The sequence below is a fragment of the Mesoplodon mirus genome (assembly GCF_964341445.2).
Source record: "Mesoplodon mirus genome assembly, chromosome: 1".
Classification (NCBI taxonomy): Eukaryota; Metazoa; Chordata; class Mammalia; order Artiodactyla; family Ziphiidae; genus Mesoplodon; species Mesoplodon mirus.
Genome location: NC_138976.1, coordinates 146,734,747 through 146,749,863, shown reverse-complemented (window position 1 = coordinate 146,749,863; position 15,117 = coordinate 146,734,747).

Genomic DNA, 15,117 nt, shown 5'->3' with positions numbered 1-15,117 from the left:
CCTTTGTTCAGTCACAGCAGAGATGGCCACACCCACTCCCTCAGTGAGGGCAGTGTTCCAACCTCCCTCAGCCCCGCCCCCTCTCCGCAGGTTACCATGGACTACAGAGGCTGCATTCTGAGGCCACGGCGTTCCGAGAATGCCAAGGGCAGACATGATGACATTAAATGATTTCCTCTTGTGTCAGTTTTGGTAAACTTTAGGAGCTAGGAAATGGTCCACTTGACAGAAATGTTCAAATTTACTGGCATTTCATATATTGTCTGCTCTAACATTGTCCTGACTCTTTCTGTATATTCTTTACTTATGTTTTGGTTTTCCTTAATCAAAGTGTGTCTTTTAAATCTTTTCAAAGAAGATTCTTTGGACTTACTAAATCACCTGAATTTTATCCGTTTTCTGTTGTATTAAGTTCTGCTCATATCTTTATTTAACTTTTTTCTATGTTCTCAGGGTTTATTGTTTTCATCTTCTGATGTCAATTAAAACACTTGGTTATTCATTTTAATAAATCTTTTTACTTATAAAGATTTGAACTTTTGAAGATTCCAGCTTACTTGTACGTTTCTAAGGGTCAGGTCCTCTCCACTGTTGCCGGCCTAAGGCTTAGTTCACCATATAGCAATGTATATATTGACCTATTTTCCCCTCGACTTTCTGTGATCCACTACATCTCACCTTTCTTTGCAGACAAGCCATTTGAAATACACTTAACTTATTTCACAGCCAATAAGGCTTTGAAATAATGTGTATTTTTTAGAGAAATCTTCTTATATAATTAGGCAGAAAATCTGACCTGCCATAGTTTTCAAAGCAGCATAATTTCACTCTTCTCAATGATTAAACTGTTGTATTACACAACCTTTGTGTATTTAGCTTTATCAATGACATGTCCTTTAAAAATGTTTTAGAGATCCTACCAGTCTTTGAAAACATCCTCGTGCCTTGTTTCAGTTCCAGTTTTATGTATATTTTCTGCCTTGCACCCGATTATTCCTACATCTGATGGATGGCCTTGGGAATCTAATACTGGTATTGATTGTTTTGGCTGATTGTCTCCCCTTGTAGCTGCTTTCTTCATTATTGTGTAAATTTAGATCATGAGCTCATGTTTAGCTAAACAGCTGACCTTGTAAGAGGCTTAGTTGTGAATGCTGGTAAGTTTCAGCAGAAAGTCGGCAAAGATTTATTTGTGTCCCTCCAATGAGTGGCCCGCAATGACCCCGTTTTCTACAAGTGTTAGTCCAATAATCCCTCTAGAGGCAGGGGACTCAGACAGGGCTGCTTTGCAGCCCCGATCTGGGGCAGGGGCAGTGGGCGGCCTGTGGCCCGGGCAGGAGCCTCTCCGCGTGTGTCCCAGGGTCCCATCTGCCTGCGAGCCTCGGTCACCTGGAAGGAAGCTACGATGCCCAGACCTATGCTGAGCTGTGCAGCGAGGTGTACTGCGTGGACAGGTTCCACACACACTTCAAGTAAGAGGGCGGCCTGAGTGGAAAGGTGAGAGTTTGGGCAGCTGTGCAGAGAAAGAATGCGCCCTTTGGCCTGGGCCTAAATGCTTGTGACACTCCACTGGGCCTGCCGGGCTCTGAGGGCCCTGCCCTGGGCCCCCTGCTCCCCTGCCCTTTGTTCAGTCACAGCAGAGATGGCCACACCCACTCCCTCAGTAAGGGCAGTGTTCCAACCTCCCTCAGCCCCGCCCCCTGTCCGCAGGTTACCATGGACTACAGAGGCTGCATTCTGAGGCCAGGGCGTTCCGAGAATGCCAAGGGCAGACATGATGACCTTAAATGATTTCCTCTTGTGTCAGTTTTGGTAAACTTTAGGAGCTAGGAAATGGTCCACTTGACAGAAATGTTCAAATTTACTGGCATTTCATATATTCTCTGCTCTAACATTGTCCTGACTCTTTCTGTATATTCTTTACTTATGTTTTGGTTTTCCTTAATCAAAGTGTGTCTTTTAAATCTTTTCAAAGAAGATTCTTTGGACTTACTAAATCACCTGGATTTTATACGTTTTCTGTTGTATTAAATTCTGCTCATATCTTTATTTAACTTTTTTCTATGTTCTCAGGGTTTATTGTTTTCATCTTCTGATGTCAATTAAAACACTTGGTTATTCATTTTAATAAATCTTTTTACTTATAAAGATTTGAACTTTTGAAGATTCCAGCTTACTTGTACGTTTCTAAGGGTCAGGTCCTCTCCATTGTTGCCGGCCTAAGGCTTAGTTCACCATATAGCAATGTATATATTGACCTATTTTCCCCTCGACTTTCTGTGATCCCCTACATCTCACCTTTTTTGCAGACAAGCCATTTGAAATACCCTTAACTTATTTCACAGCCAATAAGGCTTTGAAATAATGTGTATTTTTTAGAGAAATCTTCTTATATAATTAGGCAGAAAATCTGACCTGCCATAGTTTTCAAAACAGCATAATTTCACTCTTCTCAATGATTAAACTGTTGTATTACACAACCTTTGTGTATTTAGCTTTATCAATGACATGATCTTTAAAAATGTTTTAGAGATCCTACCAATCTTTGAAAACATCCTCGTGCCTTGTTTCAGTTCCAGTTTTATATATATTTTCTGCCTTGCACCCGATTATTCCTACATCTGATGGATGGCCTTGGGAATCTATTTCTGGTATGGATTGTTTTGGCTGATTGTTTCCCCTTATAGCTGCTTTCTTCATTATTGTGTAAATTTAGATCATGAGCTCATGTTTAGCTAAACAGCTGACCTTGTAAGAGGCTTAGGTGTGAACGCTCGTAAGTTTCAGCAGAAAGTCGGCAAAGATTTATTAGTGTCCCTCCAATGAGTGGCCCACAAGGACCCCGTTTTCTACAAGTGTTGGTCCAATACTCCCTCTAGAGGCAGGGGACTCAGACAGGGCTGCTTTGCGGCCCGCGATCTGGGGCAGGGGAAGTGGGCGGCCTGTGGCCCGGGCAGGAGCCTCTCCGCGTGTGTCCCAGGGACCCATCTGCCTGCGAGCCTCGGTCACCTGGCAGGAAGCTATGATGCCCAGACCTATGCTTAGCTGTGCAGCGAGGTGTACTGCGCAGACAGGTTCCACACACACTTCAAGTAAGAGGGCGGCCTGAGTGGAAAGGTGAGAGTTTGGGCAGCTGTGCAGACAAAGAAAGCGCCCTTTGGCCTGGGCCTAAATGCTTGTGACACTCCACTGGGCCTGCCGGGCTCTGAGGGCCCTGCCCTGGGCCCCCTGCTCCCCTGCCCTTTGTTCAGTCACAGCAGAGATGGCCACACCCACTCCCTCAGTGAGGGCAGTGTTCCAACCTCCCTCAGCCCCGCCCCCTCTCCGCAGGTTACCATGGACCACAGAGGCTGCATTCTGAGGCCAGGGCGTTCCGAGAATGCCAAGGGCAGACATGATGACCTTAAATGATTTCCTCTTGTGTCAGTTTTGGTAAACTTTAGGAGCTAGGAAATGGTCCACTTGACAGAAATGTTCAAATTTACTGGCATTTCATATATTCTCTGCTCTAACATTGTCCTGACTCTTTCTGTATATTCTTTACTTATGTTTTGGTTTTCCTTAATCAAAGTGTGTCTTTTAAATCTTTTCAAAGAAGATTCTTTGGACTTACTAAATCACCTCAATTTTATACGTTTTCTGTTGTATTAAATTCTGCTCATATCTTTATTTAACTTTTTTCTATGTTCTCAGGTTTTATTGTTTTCATCTTCTGATGTCAATTAAAACACTTGGTTATTCATTTTAATAAATATTTTTACTTATAAAGATTTGAACTTTTGAAGATTCCAGCTTACTTGTATGTTTCTAAGGGTCAGGTCCTCTGCATTGTTGCCGGCCTAATGCTTAGTTCACCATATAGCAATGTATATATTGACCTATTTTCCCCTAGACTTTCTGTGATCCCCTATATCTCACCTTTCTTTGCAGACAAGCCGTTTGAAATACACTTAACTTATTTCACAGCCAATAAGGCTTTGAAATAATGTGTATTTTTTAGAGACATCTTCTTATATAATTAGGCAGAAAATCTGACCTGCCATAGTTGTCAAAACAGCATAATTTCACACTTCTCAATGATTAAACTGTTGTATTACACAACCCTTGTGTATTTAGCTTTATCAATGACATGTCCTTTAAAAATGTTTTAGAGATCCTACCAGTCTTTGAAAACATCCTTGTGCCTTGTTTCAGTTCCAGTTTTATGTATATTTTCTGCCTTGCACCCGATTATTCCTACATCTGATGGATGGCCTTGGGAATCTAATACTGGTATTGATTGTTTTGGCTGATTGTCTCCCCTTGTAGCTGCTTTCTTCATTATTGTGTAAATTTAGATCATGAGCTCATGTTTAGCTAAATAGCTGACCTTGTAAGAGGCTTAGTTGTGAATGCTCGTAAGTTTCAGCAGAAAGTCGGCAAAGATTTATTTGTGTCCCTCCAATGAGTGGCCCGCAAGGACCCCGTTTTCTACAAGTGTTGGTCCAATACTCCCTCTAGAGGCAGGGGACTCAGACAGGGCTGCTTTGCGGCCCCCGATCTGGGGCAGGGGAAGTGGGCGGCCTGTGGCCCGGGCAGGAGCCTCTCCGCATGTGTCCCAGGGACCCATCTGCCTGCGAGCCTCGGTCAACTGGCAGGAAGCTACGATGCCCTGACCTATGCTTAGCTGTGCAGCGAGGTGTACTGCGCGGACAGGTTCCACACACACTTCAAGTAAGAGGGCGGCCTGAGTGGAAAGGTGAGAGTTTGGGCAGCTGTGCAGACAAAGAAAGCGCCCTTTGGCCTGGGCCTAAATGCTTGTGACACTCCACTGGGCCTGCCGGGCTCTGAGGGCCCTGCCCTGGGCCCCCTGCTCCCCTGCCCTTTGTTCAGTCACAGCAGAGATGGCCACACCCACTCCCTCAGTGAGGGCAGTGTTCCAACCTCCCTCAGCCCCGCCCCCTCTCCGCAGGTTACCATGGACTACAGAGGCTGCATTCTGAGGCCAGGGCGTTCCGAGAATGCCAAGGGCAGACATGATGACCTTAAATGATTTCCTCTTGTGTCAGTTTTGGTAAACTTTAGGAGCTAGGAAATGGTCCACTTGACAGAAATGTTCAAATTTACTGGCATTTCATATATTCTCTGCTCTAACATTGTCCTGACTCTTTCTGTATATTCTTTACTTATGTTTTGGTTTTCCTTAATCAAAGTGTGTCTTTTAAATCTTTTCAAAGAAGATTCTTTGGACTTACTAAATCACCTGAATTTTATCCGTTTTCTGTTGTATAAAGTTCTGCTCATATCTTTATTTAACTTTTTTCTATGTTCTCAGGGTTTATTGTTTTCATCTTCTGATGTCAATTAAAACACTTGGTTATTCATTTTAATAAATCTTTTTACTTATAAAGATTTGAACTTTTGAAGATTCCAGCTTACATGTACGTTTCTAAGGTTCAGGTCCTCTCCACTGTTGCCGGCCTAAGGCTTAGTTCACCATATAAAAATGTATATATTGACCTATTTTCCCCTGGACTTTCTGTGATCCACTACATCTCACCTTTCTTTGCAGACAAGCCATTTGAAATACACTTAACTTATTTCACAGCCAATAAGGCTTTGAAATAATGTGTATTTTTTAGAGAAATCTTCTTATATAATTAGGCAGAAAATCTGACCTGCCATAGTTTTCAAAACAGCATAATTTCACTCTTCTCAATGATTAATCTGTTGTATTACACAACCTTTGTGTATTTAGCTTTATCAATGACATGTCCTTTAAAAATGTTTTAGAGATCCTACCAGTCTTTGAAAACATCCTTGTGCCTTGTTTCATTTCCAGTTTGATGTATATTTTCTGCCTTGCACCCGATTATTCCTACATCTGATGGATGGCCTTGGGAATCTAATACTGGTATTGATTGTTTTGGCTGATTGTCTCCCCTTGTAGCTGCTTTCTTCATTATTGTGTAAATTTAGATCATGAGCTCATGTTTAGCTAAACAGCTGACCTTGTAAGAGGCTTAGGTGTGAACGCTCGTAAGTTTCAGCAGAAAGTCGGCAAAGATTTCTTTGTGTCCCTCCAATGAGTGGCCCGCAAGGACCCCGTTTTCTACAAGTGTTGGTCCAATACTCCCTCTAGAGGCAGGGGACTCAGACAGGGCTGCTTTGCGGCCCCCGATCTGGGGCAGGGGAAGTGGGCGGCCTGTGGCCCGGGCAGGAGCCTCTCCGCGTGTGTCCCAGGGACCCATCTGCCTGCGAGCCACGGTCACCTGGCAGGAAGCTATGATGCCCAGACCTATGCTTAGCTGTGCAGCGAGGTGTACTGCGCAGACAGGTTCCACACACACTTCAAGTAAGAGGGCGGCCTGAGTGGAAAGGTGAGAGTTTGGGCAGCTGTGCAGACAAAGAAAGCGCCCTTTGGCCTGGGCCTAAATGCTTGTGACACTCCACTGGGCCTGCCGAGCTCTGAGGGCCCTGCCCTGGGCCCCCTGCTCCCCTGCCCTTTGTTCAGTCACAGCAGAGATGGCCACACCCACTCCCTCAGTGAGGGCAGTGTTCGAACCTCCCTCAGCCCCGCCCCCTCTCCGCAGGTTTACCATGGACGACAGAGGCTGCATTCTGAGGCCAGGGCGTTCCAAGAATGCCAAGGGCAGACATGATGACCTTAAATGATTTCCTCTTGTGTCAGTTTTGGTAAAATTTAGGAGCTAGGAAATGGTCCACTTTCCAGAAATGTTCAAATTTACTGGCATTTCATATATTCTCTGCTCTAACATTGTCCTGACTCTTTCTGTATATTCTTTACTTACGTTTTTGTTTTCCTTAATCAAAGTGTGTCTTTTAAATCTTTTCAAAGAAGATTCTTTGGACTTACTAAATCATCTGAATTTTATACGTTTTCTGTTGTATTAACTTCTGCTCATATCTTTATTTAACTTTATTCTATGTTCTCAGGTTTTATTGTTTTCATCTTCTGATGTCAATTAAAACACTTGGTTATTCATTTTAATAAATCTTTTTACTTATAAAGATTTGAACTTTTGAAGATTCCAGCTTAGTTGTACGTTTCTAAGGTTCAGGTCCTCTCCACTGTTGCCGGCCTAAGGCTTAGTTCAGCATATAGCAATGTATATACTGACCTATTTTCCCCTCGACTTTCTGTGATCCACTACATCTCACCTTTCTTTGCAGACAAGCCATTTGAAATACCCTTAACTTATTTCACAGCCAATAAGGCTTTGAAATAATGTTTATTTTTTAGAGAAATCTTCTTATATAATTAGGCAGAAAATCTGACCTGCCATAGTTTTCAAAACAGCATAATTTCACTCTTCTCAATGATTAATCTGTTGTATTACACAACCTTTGTGTATTTACCTTTATCAATGACATGTCCTTTAAAAATGTTTTAGAGATCCTACCAGTCTTTGAATACATCCTCGTGCCTTGTTTCAGTTCCAGTTTTTTGTATATTTTCTGCCTTGCACCCGATTATTCCTACATCTGATGGATGGCCTTGGGAATCTAATTCTGGTATTGATTGTTTTGGCTGATTGTCTCCCCTTGTAGCTGCTTTCTTCATTATTGTGTAAATTTAGATCATGAGCTCATGTTTAGCTAAATAGCTGACCTTGTAAGAGGCTTAGTTGTGAATGCTCGTAAGTTTCAGCAGAAAGTCGGCAAAGATTTATTTGTGTCCCTCCAATGAGTGGCCCGCAAGTACCCCGTTTTCTACAACTGTTGGTCCAATACTCCCTCTAGAGGCAGGGGATTCAGACAGGGCTGCTTTGCGGCCCCCGATCTGGGGCAGGGGCAGTGGGCGGCCTGTGGCCCAGGCAGGAGCCTCTCCGTGTGTCTCCCAGGGACCCATCTGCCTGTGAGCCTCAGTCACCTGGCAGGAGGCCACAATGCCCTGACCTATGGTTAGCTGTGCAGCGAGGTGTACTGCGCGGACAGGTTCCACACACACTTCAAGTAAGAGGGCGGCCTGAGTGGAAAGGTGAGAGTTTGGGCAGCTGTGCAGACAAAGAAAGCGCCCTTTGGCCTGGGCCTAAATGCTTGTGACACTCCACTGGGCCTGCCGGGCTCTGAGGGCCCTGCCCTGGGCCCCCTGCTCCCCTGCCCTTTGTTCAGTCACAGCAGAGATGGCCACACCCACTCCCTCAGTGAGGGCAGTGTTCCAACCTCCCTCAGCCCCGCCCCCTCTCCGCAGGTTACCATGGACTACAGAGGCTGCATTCTGAGGCCACGGCGTTCCGAGAATGCCAAGGGCAGACATGATGACCTTAAATGATTTCCTCTTGTGTCAGTTTTGGTAAACTTTAGGAGCTAGGAAATGGTCCACTTGACAGAAATGTTCAAATTTACTGGCATTTCATATATTCTCTGCTCTAACATTGTCCTGACTCTTTCTGTATATTCTTTACTTATGTTTTGGTTTTCCTTAATCAAAGTGTGTCTTTTAAATCTTTTCAAAGAAGATTCTTTGGACTTACTAAATCACCTGAATTTTATCCGTTTTCTGTTGTATTAAGTTCTGCTCATATCTTTATTTAACTTTTTTCTATGTTCTCAGGGTTTATTGTTTTCATCTTCTGATGTCAATTAAAACACTTGGTTATTCATTTTAATAAATCTTTTTACTTATAAAGATTTGAACTTTTGAAGATTCCAGCTTACTTGTACGTTTCTAAGGGTCAGGTACTCTCCACTGTTGCCGGCCTAAGGCTTAGTTCACCATATAGCAATGTATATATTGACCTATTTTCCCCTCGACTTTCTGTGATCCACTACATCTCACCTTTCTTTGCAGACAAGCCATTTGAAATACACTTAACTTATTTCACAGCCAATAAGGCTTTGAAATAATGTGTATTTTTTAGAGAAATCTTCTTATATAATTAGGCAGAAAATCTGACCTGCCATAGTTTTCAAAACAGCATAATTTCACTCTTCTCAATGATTAAACTGTTGTATTACACAACCTTTGTGTATTTAGCTTTATCAATGACATGTCCTTTAAAAATGTTTTAGAGATCCTACCAGTCTTTGAAAACATCCTCGTGCCTTGTTTCAGTTCCAGTTTTATGTATATTTTCTGCCTTGCACCCGATTATTCCTACATCTGATGGATGGCCTTGGGAATCTAATACTGGTATTGATTGTTTTGGCTGATTGTCTCCCCTTGTAGCTGCTTTCTTCATTATTGTGTAAATTTAGATCATGAGCTCATGTTTAGCTAAACAGCTGACCTTGTAAGAGGCTTAGTTGTGAATGCTCGTAAGTTTCAGCAGAAAGTCGGCAAAGATTTATTTGTGTCCCTCCAATGAGTGGCCCGCAAGAACCCCGTTTTATACAAGTGTTGGTCCAATACTCCCTCTAGAGGCAGGGGACTCAGACAGGGCTGCTTTGCAGCCCCCGATCTGGGGCAGGGGCAGTGGGCGGCCTGTGGCCCGGGCAGGAGCCTCTCCGCGTGTGTCCCAGGGACCCATCTGCCTGCGAGCCTCGGTCACCTGGAAGGAAGCTACGATGCACAGACCTATGCTTAGCTGTGCAGCGAGGTGTACTGCGTGGACAGGTTCCACACACACTTCAAGTAAGAGGGCGGCCTGAGTGGAAAGGTGAGGGTTTGGGCAGCTGTGCAGACAAAGAAAGTGCCCTTTGGCCTGGGCCTAAATGCTTGTGACACTCCACTGGGCCTGCCGGGATCTGAGGGCCCTGCCCTGGGCCCCCTGCTCCCCTGCCCTTTGTTCAGTCACAGCAGAGATGGCCACACCCACTCCCTCAGTGAGGGCAGTGTTCCAACCTCCCTCAGCCCCGCCCCCTCTCCGCAGGTTACCATGGACTACAGAGGCTGCATTCTGAGGCCAGGGCGTTCCGAGAATGCCAAGGGCAGACATGATGACCTTAAATGATTTCCTCTTGTGTCAGTTTTGGTAAACTTTAGGAGCTAGGAAATGGTCCACTTTCCAGAAATGTTCAAATTTACTGGCATTTCATATATTCTCTGCTCTAACATTGTCCTGACTCTTTCTGTATATTCTTTACTTATGTTTTTGTTTTCCTTAATCAAAGTGTGTCTTTTAAATCTTTTCAAAGAAGATTCTTTGGACTTACTAAATCACCTGGATTTTATACGTTTTCTGTTGTATTAAATTCTGCTCATATCTTTATTTAACTTTTTTCTATGTTCTCAGGGTTTATTGTTTTCATCTTCTGATGTCAATTAAAACACTTGGTTATTCATTTTAATAAATCTTTTTACTTATAAAGATTTGAACTTTTGAAGATTCCAGCTTACTTGTATGTTTCTAAGGGTCAGGTCCTCTCCATTGTTGCCGGCCTAATGCTTAGTTCACCATATAGCAATGTATATATTGACCTATTTTCCCCTAGACTTTCTGTGATCCCCTACATCTCACCTTTCTTTGCAGACAAGCCATTTGAAATACACTTAACTTATTTCACAGCCAATAAGGCTTTGAAATAATGTGTATTTTTTAGAGACATCTTCTTATAGAATTAGGCAGAAAATCTGACCTGCCATAGTTTTCAAAACAGCATAATTTCACACTTCTCAATGATTAAACTGTTGTATTACACAACCTTTGTGTATTTAGCTTTATCAATGACATGTACTTTAAAAATGTTTTAGAGATCCTACCAGTCTTTGAAAACATCCTTGTGCCTTGTTTCAGTTCCAGTTTTATGTATATTTTCTGCCTTGCACCTGATTATTCCTACATCTGATGGATGGCCTTGGGAATCTAATACTGGTATTGATTGTTTTGGCTGATTGTCTCCCCTTGTAGCTGCTTTCTTCATTATTGTGTAAATTTAGATCATGAGCTCATGTTTAGCTAAATAGCTGACCTTGTAAGAGGCTTAGTTGTGAACGCTCGTAAGTTTCAGCAGAAAGTCGGCAAAGATTTATTTGTGTCCCTCCAATGAGTGGCCCGCAAGGACCCCGTTTTCTACAAGTGTTGGCCAATACTCCCTCTAGAGGCAGGGGACTCAGACAGGGCTGCTTTGCGGCCCCCGATCTGGGGCAGGGGCAGTGGGCGGCCTGTGGCCCGGGCAGGAGCCTCTCCCCGTGTTTCCCAGGGACCCATCTGCCTGCGAGCCTCGGTCACCTGGCAGGAAGCTACGATGCCCAGACCTATGCTTAGCTGTGCAGCGAGGTGTACTGCGCGGACAGGTTCCACACACACTTCAAGTAAGAGGGCGGCCTGAGTGGAAAGGTGAGAGTTTGGGCAGCTGTGCAGACAAAGAAAGCGCCCTTTGGCCTGGGCCTAAATGCTTGTGACACTCCACTGGGCCTGCCGGGCTCTGAGGGCCCTGCCCTGGGCCCCCTGCTCCCCTGCCCTTTGTTCAGTCACAGCAGAGATGGCCACACCCACTCCCTCAGTGAGGGCAGTGTTCCAACCTCCCTCAGCCCCGCCCCCTCTCCGCAGGTTCCCATGGACTACAGAGGCTGCATTCTGAGGCCAGGGTGTTCCGAGAATGCCAAGGGCAGACATGATGACCTTAAATGATTTCCTCTTGTGTCAGTTTTGGTAAACTTTAGGAGCTAGGAAATGGTCCACTTGACAGAAATGTTCAAATTTACTGGCATTTCATATATTCTCTGCTCTAACATTGTCCTGACTCTTTCTGTATATTCTTTACTTATGTTTTTGTTTTCCTTAATCAAAGTGTGTCTTTTAAATCTTTTCAAAGAAGATTCTTTGGACTTACTAAATCACCTGGATTTTATACGTTTTCTGTTGTATTAAATTCTGCTCATATCTTTATTTAACTTTTTTCTATGTTCTCAGGGTTTATTGTTTTCATCTTCTGATGTCAATTAAAACACTTGGTTATTCATTTTAATAAATCTTTTTACTTATAAAGATTTGAACTTTTGAAGATTCCAGCTTACTTGTACGTTTCTAAGGGTCAGGTCCTCTCCATTGTTGCCGGCCTAAGGCTTAGTTCACCATATAGCAATGTATATATTGACCTATTTTCCCCTCGACTTTCTGTGATCCCCTACATCTCACCTTTCTTTGCAGACAAGCCATTTGAAATACCCTTAACTTATTTCACAGCCAATAAGGCTTTGAAATAATGTGTATTTTTTAGAGAAATCTTCTTATATAATTAGGCAGAAAATCTGACCTGCCATAGTTTTCAAAACAGCATAATTTCACTCTTCTCAATGATTAATCTGTTGTATTACACAACCTTTGTGTATTTAGCTTTATCAATGACATGATCTTTAAAAATGTTTTAGAGATCCTACCAATCTTTGAAAACATCCTCGTGCCTTGTTTCAGTTCCAGTTTTATATATATTTTCTGCCTTGCACCCGATTATTCCTACATCTGATGGATGGCCTTGGGAATCTAATTCTGGTATGGATTGTTTTGGCTGATTGTTTCCCCTTATAGCTGCTTTCTTCATTATTGTGTAAATTTAGATCATGAGCTCATGTTTAGCTAAACAGCTGACCTTGTAAGAGGCTTAGGTGTGAACGCTCGTAAGTTTCAGCAGAAAGTCGGCAAAGATTTATTTGTGTCCCTCCAATGAGTGGCCCGCAAGGACCCCGTTTTCTACAAGTGTTGGTCCAATACTCCCTCTAGAGGCAGGGGACTCAGACAGGGCTGCTTTGCGGCCCCCGATCTGGGGCAGGGGAAGTGGGCGGCCTGTGGCCCGGACAGGAGCCTCTCCGCGTGTGTCCCAGGGACCCATCTGCCTGCGAGCCTCGGTCACCTGGCAGGAAGCTATGATGCCCAGACCTATGCTTAGCTGTGCAGCGAGGTGTACTGCGCAGACAGGTTCCACACACACTTCAAGTAAGAGGGCGGCCTGAGTGGAAAGGTGAGAGTTTGGGAAGCTGTGCAGACAAAGAAAGCGCCCTTTGGCCTGGGCCTAAATGCTTGTGACACTCCACTGGGCCTGCCGGGCTCTGAGGGCCCTGCCCTGGGCCCCCTGCTCCCCTGCCCTTTGTTCAGTCACAGCAGAGATGGCCACACCCACTCCCTCAGTGAGGGCAGTGTTCCAACCTCCCTCAGCCCCGCCCCCTCTCCGCAGGTTACCATGGACTACAGAGGCTGCATTCTGAGGCCACGGCGTTCCGAGAATGCCAAGGGCAGACATGATGACCTTAAATGATTTCCTCTTGTGTCAGTTTTGGTAAACTTTAGGAGCTAGGAAATGGTCCACTTGACAGAAATGTTCAAATTTACTGGCATTTCATATATTCTCTGCTCTAACATTGTCCTGACTCTTTCTGTATATTCTTTACTTATGTTTTGGTTTTCCTTAATCAAAGTGTGTCTTTTAAATCTTTTCAAAGAAGATTCTTTGGACTTACTAAATCACCTGAATTTTATCCGTTTTCTGTTGTATTAAGTTCTGCTCATATCTTTATTTAACTTTTTTCTATGTTCTCAGGGTTTATTGTTTTCATCTTCTGATGTCAATTAAAACACTTGGTTATTCATTTTAATAAATCTTTTTACTTATAAAGATTTGAACTTTTGAAGATTCCAGCTTACTTGTACGTTTCTAAGGGTCAGGTACTCTCCACTGTTGCCGGCCTAAGGCTTAGTTCACCATATAGCAATGTATATATTGACCTATTTTCCCCTCGACTTTCTGTGATCCACTACATCTCACCTTTCTTTGCAGACAAGCCATTTGAAATACACTTAACTTATTTCAGAGCCAATAAGGCTTTGAAATAATGTGTATTTTTTAGAGAAATCTTCTTATATAATTAGGCAGAAAATCTGACCTGCCATAGTTTTCAAAACAGCATAATTTCACTCTTCTCAATGATTAAACTGTTGTATTACACAACCTTTGTGTATTTAGCTTTATCAATGACATGTCCTTTAAAAATGTTTTAGAGATCCTACCAGTCTTTGAAAACATCCTCGTGCCTTGTTTCAGTTCCAGTTTTATGTATATTTTCTGCCTTGCACCCGATTATTCCTACATCTGATGGATGGCCTTGGGAATCTAATACTGGTATTGATTGTTTTGGCTGATTGTCTCCCCTTGTAGCTGCTTTCTTCATTATTGTGTAAATTTAGATCATGAGCTCATGTTTAGCTAAACAGCTGACCTTGTAAGAGGCTTAGTTGTGAATGCTCGTAAGTTTCAGCAGAAAGTCGGCAAAGATTTATTTGTGTCCCTCCAATGAGTGGCCCGCAAGAACCCCGTTTTATACAAGTGTTGGTCCAATACTCCCTCTAGAGGCAGGGGACTCAGACAGGGCTGCTTTGCAGCCCCCGATCTGGGGCAGGGGCAGTGGGCGGCCTGTGGCCCGGGCAGGAGCCTCTCCGCGTGTGTCCCAGGGACCCATCTGCCTGCGAGCCTCGGTCACCTGGAAGGAAGCTACGATGCCCAGACCTATGCTTAGCTGTGCAGCGAGGTGTACTGCGTGGACAGGTTCCACACACACTTCAAGTAAGAGGGCGGCCTGAGTGGAAAGGTGAGGGTTTGGGCAGCTGTGCAGACAAAGAAAGTGCCCTTTGGCCTGGGCCTAAATGCTTGTGACACTCCACTGGGCCTGCCGGGCTCTGAGGGCCCTGCCCTGGGCCCCCTGCTCCCCTGCCCTTTGTTCAGTCACAGCAGAGATGGCCACACCCACTCCCTCAGTGAGTGCAGTGTTCCAACCTCCCTCAGCCCCGCCCCCTCTCCGCAGGTTACCATGGACTACAGAGGCTGCATTCTGAGGCCAGGGCGTTCCGAGAATGCCAAGGGCAGACATGATGACCTTAAATGATTTCCTCTTGTGTCAGTTTTGGTAAACTTTAGGAGCTAGGAAATGGTCCACTTTCCAGAAATGTTCAAATTTACTGGCATTTCATATATTCTCTGCTCTAACATTGTCCTGACTCTTTCTGTATATTCTTTACTTATGTTTTTGTTTTCCTTAATCAAAGTGTGTCTTTTAAATCTTTTCAAAGAAGATTCTTTGGACTTACTAAATCACCTGGATTTTATACGTTTTCTGTTGTATTAAATTCTGCTCATATCTTTATTTAACTTTTTTCTATGTTCTCAGGGTTTATTGTTTTCATCTTCTGATGTCAATTAAAACACTTGGTTATTCATTTTAATAAATCTTTTTACTTATAAAGA